Below are 19,823 nucleotides of genomic sequence, written 5' to 3' on the forward strand. Positions count from 1 at the left end.
AGACAAAACGGGCTCAGAAACCATAACCACTCTCCCCTACATCAAAGACATTTCTGAAATGACTGCCAGACTACTCGGACCCCTTGGCATCACAGTAGCCCACAAACCCACCAACACACTAAAACAGCAGCTAATGAACTTAAAAGACCCTATACAGACAACAAATAAAACGAACGTCATCTACAAAATACCTTGCAAGAACTGTGACAAACACTACATTGGACAAACTGGCAGGAAGCTAGCCACCAGGATACATGAACATAAACTAGCCAAAAAACAACATGACCCACTATCACTCGTATCCTTACATACAGATAAGAAAGGACACCACTTTGATTAGGACAACACCTCCATGCTAGGACAAGCCAAACGGAAACGCGCACGAGAATTCCTAGAAGCATGGCATTCCAACCGGAACTCCATCAACAAACACGTTGATTTGGAGCCAATCTACCATCCCCTGAGAAAAAGGAACAGGAAATGACATCACCACCCCAAGGAAACCTAACCAGATGAATAGAAAGTGGGACATAAAACCAGCGCTTCGTCGGAGGCTCACTGATGATGTTACCTAGAATGGTGACGAAACATCTGAAAACTAACCTTCCAGCTCAGCGAGCAAACTCACATCCAGCATTTCTTTTCATCTTTGCTCTTTCACTGCATGCAAACATCACTAGCAAGGCCAACATTTACTGTCCAACCCTAGTTATATTTGAATTGAGTGATTGGTCACTATTTCAGAGGAAAACTAACAGTCAACCACATGGCTGTAGATCTGGAGTCACATATCCAGACCAGGTGAGAATGGCAGATTTTCCCATACAAAAGGTCAGAACTAGATCACAAGCATAAGTCAAAGTTAGTGAGAAATCTATCAGCAGAAATGTTGGAAATTTAAGTTAGAAGATTTAAAGCATCACTGCTGTAAACTGTTTAAAATGTTCATCATTTTCCCCTATTCTCCTTCCTCTGTAGGCCCAACATTTTCGTTTCCATTCTTCTCTCACCAAGTCCTTGATCCAACCAATACCAGAAACAGCACTTGTTGGTGCTCCCCAGCTGACTTTAAAAATATTAAGTGTATTTTTTTCAATTTTATTTTGTTTAAGTGCCATGACTGCTTTGGAATATTTAAAGTCATAAACACTAATCCGTCACTAAACTGAAGACTGATAGCAAGGGGTATGGCTTCACCTCACGACATCATGTCATACTGTGCAGCTTTACTCACAGTGTTACCACACTGGAAGAACATATTCTCTCCCAATGCTAGGCTTTACTACTACGAGAGATAGTTCCTGCTGTAGCTTACAGAAAAGTACAGGCCAAATTACGCTGTGTCAGTGAGTTCAAATTCAGTTCAGCACAAAAATTCAGGCTTACATTCCAGTAATCTGGAGGTAGACGTGCCTCTTTCAGATAAGGTAGAAAACCAGGGCGTAGTTTGCTCTCTCAGGTGGATGTAAAAGGTCACTTGGCACTCTATCGAACTGGACAAGAGCAGTTACCCCAGTGCCTTGGATAAAACTAATGCCTCAAATCAACATCACAATAACAGATTATCTGGACATTATCACACTGCTGTTTGAGTTTGTTATGCAGTAATTAGCTTCAAAATATTTTACATTACAACCATGACTACATTCTTTAAAAAGTATTGAATGGTTGTGAAGCATTTTTGAACATCCTGAAATTTTGACAAGAGATTGATAAAAATGCCAGACTCTCTTATTTACCATAAGGGTTTTTTGACATTGTCTCAGGAGTCAGTACAACTTCTCAGCCTGGATGGCAAAGGAGAGAGGATTTATGTAACCTTTTGTGGAATATATATTTCGGACATGAGCACACAAACAGATCATTAGGCCCATCGAATCTGTTCTACTGTTTGTCTCTAAGAATCTCTGAATTTATATCCCCTCTGATGCTCAGTCTGAACTCCTTTGGATTAAGAAATGCTGATGTCAAAAGGGACCTGGTGTCCTTGCTCACAAGTCACTGAAAGCTAACATTCAGGTGCAGCAAGTAGTTAGAAAGGCAAATAGCCTTTATTACAATAGACTGAGTGCACGGGACTAAATATATCTTGTTTACATTGTTGCACAGAGCATTGGTGATACTGCACTTGGTGTACTGTGCATAGTTTAGGTTTCATCAGCTTTGGAAAGATAGATATACTTAGCACAGGAGGAGAGGGACAGCAAAAGGCAAACTGAAGTAACTCCTGCAAGGGCAGGACTATTCTATAAGGAGAGACTGAATAGACTGACCCTGTATTCTCTGGTGTTTATGAATTTAATGAGATCACTGCCTATTCTTCTAAAGGGTAAATGCAAGGAAGATGTTTCCCTGTCTGGGATATCAACAACCAGAGGACACAGTCACTGAACAAGGGGCAGGCCATTTGAGATGATAACGAATTTCTTCACTGAATGGGTAATTCCAAAGATTCAATAAACCAGACGGTTTGGAATTCTTAGTCTTTGAAAATATTTATGACAGAAATCAATTGATTTCTTGATACCATCAAATAGACAGAGCAGGAAAGTAGCAATGAAGTAGATGATCAGCCATAATCTAGAATGGTGAAGCAGGATCGAGGGGCTGAAAGGTCTACTCCTGCTCCCATATTTTAATAAAGTTTGAGCCTAATCAAGCCAATGTTACAAATAATAAAACACACACACAGAAATATCACCCATCCCTGTTTACATTCCGCCATCAAAATGCTTTTTGTCGTTTATATAAATAGTTTGGATGTACATAGGAGTATGGTTAATAAGACTGCAGATGACACCAAAATTGGAGAGCGAAGGAGGTTACCTCCAGAGTACAATGGGACCTTGATCAGATAGGCAAATGGGCCGAGGAATGGTAGATGAAGAATAATTTAGGTAAATGTGAGGTGCTGCAATTTGGTAAGGCAAATCAGGGCAAGATTTGTACACTTAATGGTAAGGTCCAGGGGAGTGAACAAAGAGACCTTGGAGTGCAGGTTCATTCTTCATTAATAATGGAGTCACAGGGTAGACGGGAAAAAGTGAAGGCAGCATTTGGTATGCTTGCCTTTATTGGTCAATGCACTGGGTATGGGAGTTGGGAGGTCATGTTGCTGCTGTACAGGTTATTGGTTAGACCACTTTTGGAATGCTATGTGCAATTCTGGTCTCCCTGCTATAGGAACAATGCTGTGAAACTGGAAAGGGTTCAAAAGATTTATGTTGCTGGGACAGGAGGGTTTGAATCATAGGGAGAGCTGAGTAGGCTGGGGCATTTTTCTCCCCAGAGCATTGAAAGCTGAGGGGTGACCTTGTAGAGATTTATAAAATCATGAGGGGCAATGGATAGGTAAATAGACAAGTTCTTTTTCCAGAGTGGGAGAGTCCAAAGAGGCCATAAATTTAAGGTGAGAGGGGAAAGATTTAAAAGGGAACTAAGGGGCATTTTTGTTTTCATGCTGAGGGTGGTGCATGTACAGAATGAGCTGCTGGAGGAGGTGGAGGAGGCTGGTACAATTGTAACATTTAAAAGGCATCTGGATGGGCATTTGAATACGAAGGGTATTGAAGGATATAGGCCAAATGCTGGCAAATGGGACGAGATTAATTTAGTATATCTGGTCAGCATGGACATATTGGACTCAAGGGTCTGTTTCTGTTGCTATATATCTCTATGTTTCTACGACATGAGTATTCTTTCATTCGGCTAATGTTCATGGTCTTAGTCAAGACTGGTAACTTGCTTTAAGAAACCTGAAATCCCAGTTATTTCTGACAAAAAATTAAGCCTCAAACCTCCATAGTTTAAACAAAATAATTTTTACTACTTTAGAGTCGGTCAAAGCAAACATTTACTTAATTTTCCCGACTGCAAAACACAGAATCAATGTACATTAAACATTAATGAGCAAAATTAATGATAATAATTTATAAATTGCACATTAAATGGGTAAATACAATGAAAACAAATCTTATGAAAATTGGCTAAGCAAGCAGTCCTGCATACGCCAAAATCCCTCAGAAGTCTTGTCTTCTTTGTGAAGTACAGACCCCATTCTAAGATTTAACCTGATCCTCAGCCATATCAGCACACAATCTCTCCACATTCCATGGGCATGGCTTCACCAAAATCTGGTACAAATAAAATCTGCAGAACCTCTATACCTCTGCTTCCTACGTAATTCCATCAATGTTACCTGCCAGTCACAGAAACAGGTACAGTAATTGTATCTTTACTTATCCTCAGCATCTGGATCTAACATGGCCCTCTTCAGCCAGTCTGCATTGCACCACTGAACCTGTCACCATTGTTATTTTAATCAGTCCGTTCAGAATGCTGACAAGTATCTCTGGTAAGGAGTGAAATGGAATCCTTCCTACTTGTCTGGATGAATGGAGCTCCAAATAGCACTCAAGAAGCTTGACAACATCCAGGACAAAGCAACCCACTTGACTGGCATCATACCTACAAACATTCACTCTCCCTCCCACCAACAATGTGTAGCAGCAGTGATTATCATCTACAAGATGCAATGCAGAAACTCGCCAAGCTTCTTCTGACAGCACCCTCTTAAACCCACAACCACTATCATCCAGAAGGACAAGAGCAATGGATATGTGGGAACACCACCACCTGAAATTGCTCCTCAGCATCCTGACTTGGAAATATACTGCCATGCCTTTAGTGTCGCTGGTTGAAAATCCTGGAACTCCCTCTCTAATGGCACAGAGGTTTTGTCTACACAAAATGAGCTACAATGAGTCAAGAAGGCAACTTACCACTACCTTCTCAAGAGCAGCTGGGGATGGGTAATAAATGTTGCCCCAGTCAGCGATGTTCACATCCCGTCAATGAATAAAAAAAGGAAATGAAATTTCTTCTCTCAGTCTCCCTTTCTTACTTTTCCTTTTGAATCAAATGTCTGTTTTAAAAAGAATACAAGCTGTGAAACCATGAATTCTATAATACGAACAATGCATAAGTAAAAGATCAGAACTTCACCTTGGATCCAGCAAGTATTGAACGTCTGGAATTGGTTGCCTGACAACTCACATCCACAATCCATTACCTGGGCTTTTGTTTCAGAATTAATAATGCTTTTGCCCCTGGCTGGTTCTTCACTTAAACATTCATTTAATGATAATTATATGACCACACCTACGCTAGATACAATAACTCTCATCTTCCATTCATCCAAGCCCTGCAGCATTCCACATATAGCTAGAGTTTTAGTTTGAAGAAACCACAACTCCAGCCAACAAAGTACCTACTGTTTCCTAATTATAGACAAATTCTTCAAAATACTGAGAAAAGGCATTGAGTGGGTTGCAAACATGTACCAAAATTTTACCAATATCATAACATTTTTCAAATGAAATCATTCAGTAATATTCAAAGGCATCTGCACTGGCCACATTTTCAGAGCTGCATGCTGTCAAAATGCAGCAACCAGATTACTAATTTGATAAGTTTTTTGGCAACAGCGTGGTAATGAAACCAGCAGTGTAAAGCAGACTTTGCAAAATAGAACCTATAACTGAAGGGAGGCTGGGAGATAACTTCCTCTTTTGACTATTCCATGTTACTTCATTACTTTGGGCAAGAGTTATACTTTCTCTACTGAACACATAAGATTCATTAAGAGTATCTTTTAGTAATTGTGGTCTGATAATTGGTTCAAAGTGCAAGTTAGTTAGCTGACCATGATGTTTCATTTCATTTGTTGACTTTGACCACATCAACAGAACACACTGAAATCTGGTTTCAAAGCAGTAATTTGTAGGGCAAACAATTAAACTTCTTATTTATCGACACTATTAATAAGTACGTAGAAGAACAAAAGCTATCTTGGCAACATTTAAATTCCACAGAATACATGGTGCTAGTAAATCTATTCGATAACACCAAGGAATCATTTAAAAAATACAACAGAAACAGCATCTTGAAACTTCGATTTTTTTCCCCTCTTGATGTAGTGGAATGAACTCTGACCTGCTGTCTTGCCTTTAATTGTGAAAACATGAATATTTCAAACCCATTTCAGCAGAGATTATGTCTTAGGTTTGAAAACGTTTACAAATCGCTCTGCTCTTTCACAGAACCTACAGTGACTTCTAAATATATAAACAGTGCAGTGCTGTATTATATCAGCATTTTACATTCAAGCACAGAGCACTCTGTTCACCTGTCACTCCATCATTTGCCATTTCATAGTTGCAAAAGGGTTTGGTCCACTCAAATATTTCAGTAACTGGTTTTAAAAAAAAACACAATGATTCAGAAGTCAGGACCAAGAAATAGTCTGTCATCATGATTTTTCCTTGTTTTTCTGTCCCCCAAAATCTTCATACAATACAAATAACAGCTTTGACTGAACAGTCTAATACTGATATATAGAGTTCAGAACAGAGAACCATTTGCAATAATTTTCTTCATGCTCCTGCAGGACCTCTGCAGTCCCACCCTTAGCCCTCTTATACTTCTCATCCACACGCCGCCATTTGGGTACATTATCAGAAAACACTTGCCTGTTGTTACCCAGGTCTACTTTACCATCATCTCTCTTGAGCCCTCTACAGTTGCTGAACTCAGACTGTGTGTCCAACACTCAATGCAGATTAGCAGAAATTTCCTCAAACTGAATATTGTGAGGATGAGGCTATTGCCCTCAGTCCATCAAAAATATCAACCTGTTCGCCAAAACAATACCTCTCCCTAACAAGTTCCTCAAGCTCAACCTAACCATTCTCAATAAAAACCGAAAGAACTGCAGGTACTGTAAATCAGGAGCTCAAACTGAAGTAGCTGGAAAAGCTCAGCAGGTCTGGCAGCATCTGTGAAGAAAAAAAAATGTGAAGAAAGAAAAAAAACTCAGGAAGTTCTGAGGAAGGGTCACCGGACCCCGAAATGTTAACTCTGATTTTTTTCTTCACAGAAGCTGCCAGACCTGCTGAGCATTTCCAGCAGTCCATTCTCAACGGTGGTGTCATATCTAATATCACAGAATTACTTTTTGCCATGTGCTATTAAAACCCTCATTCAGGACTCTTATCTCTACATTTGAATATTCTAATGTGGCCATTGTTTCCCTATTTTCCCTCTCCGTAAACTCTAGCTCATTTAAACTTTCTGTATCCTTACGCCAAGTACCAGTCACACGCTATCCCCAGATGTGCTGACTGATATTGGCTCCAGCTCCAGTAATGTTTCAATTTAAAAGTTCTTGGCCATATTTTCAAATCCCTCCTGTCCTATCCTATCCTCACCCTCCCTAAGTAACCTCTTCTATCCTTACAGCCCTCCAAGCTTTGCTCTTCTTTCATTCCAATTTCTCACATATTACCTATTTTAATCATGTTACCAATGACTGCTTTGAGTTATTAAGGCCTTGAAGTCTTGAATTTCCTCCCTAATTTCCTGCATTAAGGTGCTTCTTACAGACAAGCTTTTGGTTGTTGAAATCTGCCCCGACTGACTGGATGAAACTTTCCTCTATCTGCTATCAAAGTTCATGCAGTCCTAATCCAATTCTTAATGACCAACACTGGTTTCTGCAGCATCACAGGTACATTGGGTGTAAAGTGGAAAGATGTCACACAAACATGGTAGATGAGTGCTTTTGTGAGGGTAATGTTGAGGCACAGTATTGGGAGAGTTGCTGAGGGAGTTTCACTCCGCTTCTAAATTTGCTAAGACTTTGGAGTAACGAATGCTTGAAGTGGAAAGTAATTCATTTTTGGGCATATTTATTGTGATGGGGAAAGGAGGCAGTGTATTTCCCCCAAATAGATTCAAAAGCCATCAATCATAATTTAAAATTATTAGACATGGGTGATGATATACAGATTGTCTGAATAATGAAGATGTTTAAACCAAACTGCACATAACCAGTTTGCCTGAAATTGTTGGACTGCAACGTGTACATTCCAAGCTAACTTTAGGGATCAAAAATTGGTTTAGCACAGCCTCATAACCTATGTTTAATTTTAATGATGCTAATTAGAAGGGCCAATGTATTTGGTCCACATGGAATTCTTAGGACACTTGCTGCTCGTGGGGAAGAAAACAAGAAAAGGTGTTTGAGCTTATAGAAAGAAATACAGAACAAAGATTAAGCGTCTCTCACACAGAGGTATTGGGATTCAGTAAAGGTTGTGCTGAAAACAATGTCTCCTTGTTGGCAAGATGCAACAAGAAGTGTGGCACAGGGTTCGGTCTTTGACTCTTATTTACAATCTGTATTCATGACTGGATGCAGAGAAAGAAGACACTATAGCCAAAGACTTTCCCATCTATTCAAGTGCTGTTAGTTACAATGAAGAAATACAAAATTTATAATTGCATACAGATAGGTTAGGTGAGTGGACCAAAATTTGACAGATGGAGTTTAACATGAAAAATTGCAAGGCCATTATTTTGATTCTAAGGATTATAAGGCAAATTATCTAAATGGTTAGAAACTGGAGTACCTTAGAGCAGAGGAAACTAGCATGCAGGTACAGCAAGTAATAAGGGAGGCAAATGGAATTTTGGTATTTATTACTAAAAGAATAAAGTATAAAAGTAGGGTAATGTTGCTGCAACAGTCTAAGACATTATTCAGACTACAACAAGAGCACTTGAAGAGAAATGAAGTTGCATTGAAGGCAGTTCACGGGAGATTCTTTGGATTGATTCCTGAGATGATTTGTCTGAGATTGACCAGTTTAAGCGTACACACTCTGGACTTGAGACGAATTACTTCTCTTAAAGATCTGTGAATTTGCAGAATTCACAATACACGATTGCATTGAATGCCAGGACACTGAATAAATTTGAGGAGGATACAGACAGATTTTTAAATTCGTAATGTGTTGAAGGTTTATGAAAAGTAGGCAGGAAAGTCACCTTGAGGCCAAGATGAGATCAGCTATCATGTTGAATGGCAGAGCAGGCCTCAGGGGCTGAATTGCCTACTCCTGCTCCTAGTTCTTAGTGCTTTAGCAAGTTGTGCCACCATAACTTCCTACAGATACCCAATTTCAAAAGCAAGACAAGCAACAAATAAGGAATATAATTTTTCATTTTGTAGTCCAATTATTGCCCAATATATTTTCTTTTACTCTTTTCTTCTGATGTAACTGTCTTCACCAAAGCGGTTTTGTGCAAGTTCTTGCCCCAAAGAGCCATGCTTCCTGTTGATGCTAATCATCAGCAAACAGTCCAGTAAGAACGTAATTACTCCTGGATATGAATAATTTAATGTACTTGAAAGTAGCTCGACAAAACCACTTTCATTGGGAAACTATTTTTTATATTTGTTCCTGTGTAGCTATTCCAATCTCAAACTATACAGAATGCCCAATTTAAATTAATTCAAATCCCAATTCGACCACCATCTTGTTCACCAATTTGACTTTTCTCCCCCCAAAAGTCTAGTCACTTTTTTTGTTGCATCCCACAAACATACTTAACCAGCAGGGTGCCCAATTATGGTTCAAATGGCAAGACACCATAGCTAAAATAACCTGCAATGTGACTGATCAGCCATTTTGAAAAGCTGAAATCTGAATTGCAGACAAGTCTCAACACATCTTCTGCATAAACAAAGGAAATTTGGGATACATATGCATAGGATTAGCCCGCAATGTGTGAAGATTCCCACCATCAGCAATAGCAGCATCCACAGGGCCTAATAAGGTTTTGCTTTTTCTCCCCCAACATTCTGCCAAGACTGAACGCAGATGCTACCAATTCAGAGATTAAATATTTCCAGAATGAGAATAAGTGAAAAACCATTGCTGTCGGTAATTGCTACAGCATGTACATGATCAAGAAGCAGAACCTACCACCTGGAAAGAACTAATCATCCACTCAGACTGCACCATGAGCAAAGATATATTAAGTCATATATAAATAGGACCAGGCTCAGGTGTTGCAACACATCAGCATTGTATCATTCCCAATTCTCCAAGTAGGATCCAGATGCAAATGTCATTGAGCTGGGCAGGATTCAGGATAAACAGGTTCATTGAAGTATGACCGAGGGGCATTGTTTTGAATTAGCTAGGTAAGCTTATAAATTGCGAAATCATTGGGTTATTTAATACAATTTCAGGTCATTCCTTCAATTTGCAACTCCCTGTGAAATGGATTTTGTGACTTCTAACACTGCCCTATTACGAATTTCATGTGATAGATCCAGGACGACTTCCTCTGGGAAAAAAATGCCAAGCTCTTTCCAAATGGTCAGTCTGAGATGATGCATTTAATTTGCCACTTGGAAACCAACATGTTCATTTATTACCGATTGCAAATTTGTAAATCATTGGTATATCCAAAGGTTACATCACAGACCACTTAGTTATTGGTAAATGGCATACATTTAAAAAGTCTCCAGTTTTCAAACACAAAATGCAAAACACTCAGCCGGCATTGTTTTATCGCTGAAATGTTTAAAGTAAAAATTATTGTGGGCATGGTTCAAAAGATAATTCCATGTTTGCTCACATTTATCAATGGATTCAACTGCAGCTATCTTTGCTCTGGCCACGGTGATGTGATATTAGGAATGTGATTATACCAACAGCTGTCATGGTTAGAAAGTTGCTTTCTAATGGAAAGGAATGAATTTGCAAGGAGCTAAACAGCAGACTCAATGTGTGTTGACTGTGCATCCTTCTATTTTGGCTCGCATTCAAAGTTAAGAACATTTTAGCAAAGTCAATGTATACAGTACGGAGGTGCAGCAAATGGTACTTGTGCTTTTATTCCTTTCACTCCCTATGACAACAGACCTGTAACTCATTTGCCCACGCAACTTGTGACTAACTAGGCATGACATCAGTTTATCAGAACTTAACATTCTGCAGCAATGATTTACAGGCCACAATTGAAGCAAGGGCACATATTGAGAATATGATGAGTACTACACTGTCATCAGAAACACTCAGCTTTTATTTTATTATTTGACTACTTGTGTTTTCATTAAATGACTGAGAAGTGTTGTTAGTGAGTCACCAGGTGAAGACGATTCAACTAAATCACAATTCAGCCATGACATCAGCCTACGTCTGATAGTAGCGAATAAAAGTTAACTTTTTAAAGAAGTGTGCTGTCAACTTGCCGAACCATTTGAAGAAAAATACGATAACCACGCACAATCCCCGGTGCACAGACTTGTAGTTTCTGCATTACACCCACACAGCTTTCTTTTGAGCGTGTGATTAGAAGGGCTGATGCATAATCACATCAAATTCTTTCCTTCAGCTCACATATCAAGAACTTGCCCTCTTGGCTGCATTCTTTTTCTAACAACCACAGTAACCTTGGCAACCAAGCACTCCTATTATGACCAGCTGGTCTTTTAAAGCTGTCTATGCTAGTATCTGAACTTTTGTACCACTTCAAACAGGGCCAAGAGTTTACTTCAACTCCCACGTCATTTTTTCAAAAACTAAACAGGGGCCTAATTTAACTCAGCTCAGATCACAATTGACACCAAAAGGAAAAGGCTGCATCTCCTTAAATATTGTGCCCTGCTACAGAGATTGTTCATGCAGTCTGTTAGCTTAGATTTTAATTGTGGACGAAAAGATGCCAGGATTTAATAGTACTTTCTGTTCCTGTTCCTTATTCTCAAACTAACGCCTGCTTACACAGCTATCAGGATAGCCAGTATCTTCCACATGGTGAGAAATGAGCTCCAACTGTTTCACAACTTGAGTTTTGTTTGAGCTGACTGGAGAAACTGGAGTGTCGCTGGCTTCAAAAGATATAAAATACATTTATCGTACAGACAACTGCAGGCACCCTGCTTTCTCTCAGTGACTGAAACTCAATTCCTGAAGCTGATGGCAGACCAGTTCCTTAAACATGAGTCTGTAACATTCAATTCTTGAGATCAGCAGGTCAATTTTCATGCAGGGAGCAGCATTTGCTTTCTGTGGGTTTGCATGCAAAAGCAAATGCCAGCACATTGCTGAAGTTGACTTTGACAGCAGGAGAGTAATGAACAGTTAGCTTTCTGAAAGCAAGGTGCAGTGATAGCCCATGTAGTTATAGAATTGCAGTCTGTCTTGAAGGGGAAATGTGAACACTTGACATGCAATGCCTATTCATGAAAATCACTTGACATTAGTCTAATAGAATATAAAAATCTACAAATATCACCATCATCAACACTCCCTCAATGTTCCACTGAAAACCAAGAAAAAGTCAATGTTTGTCATAATCAGTAAAAAACAGCAACTGCTATTTACAAAAAAAAGTCCTCAGCTCTATTTATGCCAATTCTGGATTGGTTAAACCAAAATGTACACACTAAAAGAAAACAGTTATTGGAATTCAAGATAAATTATTGGAATTTTGCTCCATTATGCTCAGATTTTCCTCCCTGTCCTATTTTGAATGTTTATACACAGTTTTGCCTAACATATTCAATTTTTCTGCACAATTTTCTACTTCAACTCTTCATTTCAATTAGATTGTAAATTCATTATAAAAATTATTCTAAGTGCAGATTATGCAAGTAAACATGATACATAATAAAATGTGATTGTAAAACTGCTTAAAAAGGTACATCACAAGTCAGGAAAGAGAACAGAATACAAACTCCAACCAAAAACAAATGACAACTTCATGAACAAAAACCAACAACTGGTTTACCTTAGCAAATGTTCAGGCCTGAAATGCTGACAACTTCGGTTTCGCCACAGATGCGGCATGACCTGCTGAACATAGCTCTTTCTCCCCCTAGTTTTTGTTGACAAAATTCCAGCATCTACGGTATCAACCAATTTATTTTGTGGGAAAATAGTTAGAGTTTCTCTGACCATGTCACAAACTAATAAGGCTTTGACTTAAGTCTTGCTCAGATCAAATCCAAAGACATGTATAGCAACAATATGCAACACACAAGAATGCTGTAATTAGCAGCTGCCTGTTCCAATTCTTTGAATGAAGGTACATCATACTCAGATTCCATGGGCAACCAAACCAACCAGAAAAAATAAGATCAAACAACAGAATTATTGGAATGCTTGATCCAATATGACCATGTCACCAATGCTCAATTTCTTTTGAAAAATACTACTCTTTATGGGAAAAGCAAATTCTACTGTGCATTTTCTTTCTTCCCAATGTTTTTTTTAAAGAGACTTCAGAGCGAAACTATAAGCTTAAAATTAGAGGCAACAAAAATGGTTCTGCAATAATGTGCATTTGAAGGTAAACTATGCACAAATTTAGCCTGATAAATTGGATAGTTTACATTTATCTCTTTAAAACAGAAATCGCACAATTATAGGATAGTCTTATTTCTTCTGATATTATTTAGCTTCATTTGAAATCTCATGTAAGGGTTATGATTAACCATAGCTAGTTCAAAGATGTTAAATTACACGGCAAGATTAAACTTTTTCTTCCTTTGATTTTATACAATTAATAAATATATTTTATTCTCAAACAAAAATACATTTGCTTTCAAATGGTAATTATGCTCATTATAGATTCCCATTGCATAACTCAGTTATACACAAATTTAAATTTTAAATCAAGGCACTGGTCTTCAATCAACTATTTACTCCACATAGCGCAGAATAAATAACATTATTTTAACCATAAAATATGATCGTATTTTATAATTAGACTATTATTTTGTCTCTTTAATGAGTCAATAAATGATGGATTCTTAAAAACAATCAAGTGTCACTAGATTTAGACAGTCAGGCAGAAAGTTCTTTTCAAGAGGGGAATTAAATCTGACAAATTCAAAAAGTTTGCATTCAGCCAACTTGACACAGAGGTTCTCATAGCCCTAAAACTTTTTCCTTCCATATACCACTACATCACTCAATGCTGTTGGGGGTTCTACAAAAACAAGACCTGTTTAGTACATAGATACGTAAAAACAGCCATTGTTACAACAATTTTTAGGCATGTTTTATGTCACAACACCCATGCTGGCAACAGAACAGACAGATCTTCGGGGTTTACACCCTTTTATGCTAGATAATGAATCTTAAATATTGTACTCAATATCTTATATATTGAGTATTGCTGAAAATGACAGTTTGTCAAAGCTTTTTGCCCTGCACTGCTTAGGACAATTCACAAGAACATCAATTCAAGGGAAAAAAATATTTATATTGCATAAGCGTGCTGATTGGTTGGTATGTAATTGGTTCGATTCAGTAGTGGTGCTGTCATGGAGAACGCATCCATTATGACAATTGGCCTCATGGCAACACCGATGGTTCCAACAATGACATGTTTGACAACATGTTTGACTACACAGTCATGATGACACAGGAGGCCATTTGGGCAATCACGTCCATATTTGCATTCTATACAGCAATCCGGTCATTCCTGTTCATCCCACCGTCCTCATCATTCCAAAACATTTATTTCCCTCAAATACCCATCTCATTTCTTTTTGAAATAATTTATCATCTCCATCTCCACCTCCACTGGCTTAATGGGCAGCCAGTTCCAGGCCAGTAACACTTGGTCTCGGAGAAAAACAAAAAAAGAGTTCTTCCTCAACTTCCCTTACATCCACAACTTTAAATCTGTCTTTGCACCATTAAGTGATAGCTACAGTTTTTCTTTCTTTACATTATTCAGATCTGTGACAAAAACAGAAGCAGATCACATGGTCCTTTGCATCTACACCCTTCTTCCAAAGTCTGTAACCCCTCCTCCTGATTCAGATTCCTGTACCAGCAGAAACAATCTCTCAGCATCTGTTCCATCAAGCCCCCTTGGAATTATGGTGTACTTCAATCTCTGGAGCTTAGAAGACTGAAAGAACATAGGAAATAGGAGCAGAAATAGGCTAATGAGCTCTTCGAGCCTGCTCCACCCTTCAACAAGTTCATGACTCATCAGGTTTTTTCTTGGCTGTTCCCCACAATCTTATACACCTCTTTCGGACCTCCCTGAATTTATTTTGCTTCAAAGATAGTGCCAGCATCTGCAACATTGAACGTGAAATTGCGCCATCCCTGGAATCATTCTGAATAAATTTCCCGCTGCACCCTCAAGATCTTCCTTGAAACGTGGTGACCAGAACTGGATGCAAACTTTTACAGTAAAATGTGTAGGTTGGTTTTCTATTCCATAAAATGGTGCACCAAAACACTCCAATGCTCCCCACCCCATTTCAATGTGAGTCGTACGAAGTGTGTCAGGAAGAGGAGGAGTAGGATGGAGCGGTAATGGCGGCCTCTACCACCCAGAATGCATACCATAAAAAGTGCCAGAGTTGCTGGAAGGAAGTGTGCGAACACTGGAATTCAGTAGGTACTGGAATCGATCATTACAGCGTCATTACCACAGAACTGTCTGCATCACCCATTACATTGCTGGTCCAATCACTTGCTTGCTTGCGCAATTTAGGATTTCTATCAGTTTAAACCCCAAACAGCAAGAAAATAACATATGCAATGGCCCAAAAGGATTAACACACTGAAGGCATTTGAGTTGCTGCCTGTCATTTTACATACACAAAGAAGCTCTTACTGTTTGTTTTCCTGTGTCTTGACAATTTACTTTCATAGTCAATTTTCTCCCTTTCATTAGTTTTTTTAGTCATCCATTGCTGGTTCCTAAACAATTTCAAATTGCCTGGCCTGCCACTGGTTTTCACTGCTTTGTAAGCCTTAGTTTTTGATTAGATACTCTCTTTGACTGCTTCTGTCAATCACAGTTGGTTCATCCTTCTTAATCTCATCCTTTTTGACTCGAGGATAGTTTTGCTGAGTTTTATGAAGTATCTGCTTAACTATCTGCTACTGCTCATCTACTGTACTTCCACTTAGACTACTTTCCTAGCCTACTTCAGATAACTCTTTCTTCATATCTGTCAAATTATCCCTAATTTAAGTGACACACTGGTTTGAGAGCAAAGGTATTCTACAACAAACTGAATTTGAAATTCCAACATTCTGTGATTTCCAGCTCCTAAACGATTCCTAAATACAAGTCACCTTATTAATCCAGCATCATTACACATGACTAGATCTAAAATGGCCTGTTCCCTGTGCAGGTTGCACAATCTGCTCTAAAAAGCAATGCCTGATTCACTCTTCAAATTTGTCTTTCATGTTTGCCTTGTCTATCTGAATGTCCGGTCAATATGCAGATTAAAATCATGATTTCCATCTAAGTGGCTGGTGGGAGATCCTGTGCACATCAATTAGCCTTTCGATGCACTGGCTTCCAAATAAGGATCCGAGGTCCATGCAGTGGAAAAGAAGAAATTTGAGAGAATACTGTCCATGACGATTGTAGAGACCTTCTCACACACCTCCATTATTTTCCGATTTAGACTTTGTAGGACAAGGAAAAAACTCTTCAAAAGCTTACTGACAATTCCAACTGTGACATTTTCCCCTTGCTTTGCCATACTACCAGCCAAACAGATTTTACATGATCTATTATACAAATAACACTATTCAGCATTGTACTGATATCTTCTTTTATTAACAATGCTATCTCACCTGCTTTTCCCATTTGTTCATTCTTCTGAAGCATCTGTATATTGAGTTCCAGCCTTCATCACTCTGCAATCACATTTGTGTAAGAGCTAGCAAGTCCTATTTATTTATTTCTCTTTGTGATCTCAACTATTTTGATACAAATGCTGTGTGTATTCAGATAATGATGAAGTGTCAAAGTTTAAGGCTCTTAATGTCTTATTTGCGTTTGAATTTCTGCTGTACTATTTTGCTTACATTTACTGCCACTTGTGCTATGCATCGATTTTTATTCATTTCTTTACTACTCTGCACTGGTGTTGTCTGGCTCCTGTATGACTTTTTTGGAACTTCCTTTGAGTTAACCCTCATCCCCACTAATTATGTCAATACCTACCTATAGCTGTAGCTATCCAATTTAGTGGGACACTATCCTCAGTATGGGTCAAATGAAGCCTATCCCATTGAAAGAGCTTTCTCTTTCCACAGTACTGGTGCCTGAACCCTGTGAATCAGAACTCTTTTTTCCCCACAATTTTTCAGCCACTCATTTCTGCATCTGCTCTTATTTCATTTAAGCCAACTTGCGCATGGCTCACGTAATAACGCGAAGATTACCACCTTTTAATTTCACCCTGAGCTGCTTAATCTCTCTGCAGAATGGACTTCAGTAAGGCATTTGATAAGGTTCCCCATGGTAGGCTCATTCAGAAGGTCAGGAGGAATGGGATACAGGGGAACTTAGCTGCTTGGATACAGAATTGGCTGGCCAACAGAAGACAGCGAGTGGTAGTAGAAGGAAAATATTCTGCCTGGAAGTCAGTGGTCAGTGGGGTTCCACAGGGCTCTGTCCTTGGGCCTCTACTGTTTGTAATTTTTATTAATGACTTGGATGAGGGGATTGAAGGATGGGTCAGCAAGTTTGCAGACGACACAAAGGTCGGAGGTGTCGTTGACAGCGTAGAGGGCTGTTGTAGGCTGCAGCGGGACATTGACAGGATGCAGAGATGGGCTGAGAGGTGGCAGATGGAGTTCATCCTGGATAAATGCGAGGTGATGCATTTTGGAAGGTCGAATTTGAAAGCTGAGTACAGGATTAAGGATAGGATTCTTGGCAGCGTGGAGGAACAGAGGGATCTTGGTGTGCAGATACATAGATCCCTTAAAATGGCCACCCAAGTGGACAGGGTTGTTAAGAAAGCATATGGTGTTTTGGCTTTCATTAACAGGGGGATTGAGTTTAAGAGTCGTGAGATCTTGTTGCAGCTCTATAAAACTTTGGTTAGACCGCACTTGGAATACTGCGTCCAGTTCTGGGCGCCCTATTATAGGAAAGATGTGGATGCTTTGGAGAGGGTTCAGAGGAGGTTTACCAGGATGCTGCCTGGACTGGAGGGCTTATCTTATGAAGAGAGGTTGACTGAGCTCGGTCTCTTTTCATTGGAGAAAAGGAGGAGGAGAGGGGACCTAATTGAGGTATACAAGATAATGAGAGGCATAGATAGAGTTGATAGCCAGAGACTATTTCCCAGGGCAGAAATGGCTAGCACGAGGGGTCATAGTTTTAAGCTGGTGGGTGGAAAGTATAGAGGGGATGTCAGAGGCAGGTTCTTTACGCAGAGAGTTGTGAGAGCATGGAATGCGTTGCCAGCAGCAGTTGTGGAAGCAAGGTCATTGGGGTCATTTAAGAGACTGCTGGACATGTATATGGTCACAGAAATTTGAGGGTGCATACATGAGGATCAATGGGCGGCACAACATTGTGGGCTGAAGGGCCTGTTCTGTGCTGTACTGTTCTATGTTCTATGTTCTATGTTCTAGAACCTCCGACCTATATACACCTTTGGGAATGATATGGACCATGACAACTGAATCCTTCCAGTCCCACTTCAAAGTCCTTTCCAGCCTTAAAGATATCCTGAATGCTGGCACCAGAAGGACAAGCGGCATCCCAAAACCAGCCCAGCTCATCCCCACCTCCCTAACCTGTTCTTCCTCTCACCTATCCCCTCCTCCCACCTCCATTTCCTACCTACTAACCTCATCCCGCCTCCTTGACCTGTTCGTCCTCCCCAGACTGACCTATCCCCTCCCTACCTCCCCACCAATATTCTCCTCTCCACCTATCTTCTCCTCTATCCATCTTCAGTCCGCCTCCCCCCCCACTATTTATTTCAGAAACCTCTCCCCAACCCCCTCTCTGATGAAGGGTCTAGGCCCGAAACATCAGCTTTTGTGCTCCTAAGATGCTGCTTGGCAGGGTGTGAATGGTATTCAAGTAACTCGCCTTCCCCCGATATGTCACAATGTCTGCAACTTGGGATCCGGCTCATCAATTGAGCCAAAGCTTTTCGAGCAGCTAATACTTGCTGGAGATTCTTTTCCTGGCTGCCCAAAAATCTGCCCATGATCAACAACACAAATCAGAGTGTGGTCAAATATTATCCACCTGTGTGGATTAGTGCAGCTACAACATTCAAGAAGGTCTACATCATCCAGGACAAAGCAGACTGCTTGGTTGGCACTCCTTCCCCCAAACTAAATGTTCACTTTAATCGCTTGGAAATATATTGCTGATCCTTCATTAGGCTGTGTCAAAATCCTGGATCACACAGAAATTACGGTGATTCATAAGCACTTTGAACATACGCAACAACAGGTTTGAGAATAGCTTTTCCCTGTTATTAGACTGATGAATGGACTCTCTAACATCAAATAATGTTGATCTTGCTTTGTGCACCTCCTGTGCAGTGTAACCTATATGCCTCACTCAGTCTAAGCATCCTCTGAACTCGATGTCCCTGTTTGCTATGACCTGCCTGTACTGCTCACAAAACAAAGCTTTCACTGAAAGGTAATAAAATGTGAGGCTGGATGAACACAGCAGGCCAAGCAGCATCTCAGGAGCACAAAAGCTGACGTTTCGGGCCTAGACCCTTCATCAGAGAGAGGGATGGGGGGAGGGAACTGGAATAAATAAGGAGAGAGGGGGAGGCGGACCGAAGATGGAGAGTAAAGAAGATAGGTGGAGAGAGTGTAGGTGCGGAGGTAGGGAGGGGATAGGTCAGTCCAGGGAAGACGGACAGGTCAAGGAGGTGGGATGAGGTTAGTAGGTAGCTGGGGGTGCGGTTTGGGGTGGGAGGAAGGGATGGGTGAGAGGAAGAACCGGTTAGGGAGGCAGAGACAGGTTGGACTGGTTTTGGGATGCAGTGGGTGGGGGGGGGAAGAGCTGGGCTGGCTGTGTGGTGCAGTGGGGGGAGGGGATGAACTGGGCTGGTTTAGGGATGCAGTAGGGGAAGGGGAGATTTTGAAACTGGTGAAGTCCACATTGATACCATATGGCTGCAGGGTTCCCAGGCGGAA

The 19,823-nt window shown here is 40.1% G+C and overlaps 1 protein-coding gene across 8 annotated transcripts in view; it reads right to left on the bottom strand.

Annotated features, from left to right (window-relative positions):
• The window catches only part of frs2a (fibroblast growth factor receptor substrate 2a), a 103,461-nt gene that overhangs the window by 33,113 nt on the left and 50,525 nt on the right, over nt 1-19,823 (bottom strand). For 3 of the 8 annotated variants that reach the window (XM_059652490.1, XM_059652491.1, XM_048549233.2), the window contains exon 2: nt 4,782-4,924. The exons of 4 other annotated variants lie outside the window; for them this stretch is intronic. The gene's annotated coding sequence lies outside the window, so the exon portion shown is untranslated. The remainder of the gene's footprint in view (nt 1-4,781; nt 4,925-19,823) is intronic. One more of the 8 variants, XM_059652492.1, reaches the window with a different exon arrangement.

This window comes from Stegostoma tigrinum, chromosome 18 (assembly GCF_030684315.1).
Source record: "Stegostoma tigrinum isolate sSteTig4 chromosome 18, sSteTig4.hap1, whole genome shotgun sequence".
NCBI classification, from domain to species: Eukaryota; Metazoa; Chordata; class Chondrichthyes; order Orectolobiformes; family Stegostomatidae; genus Stegostoma; species Stegostoma tigrinum.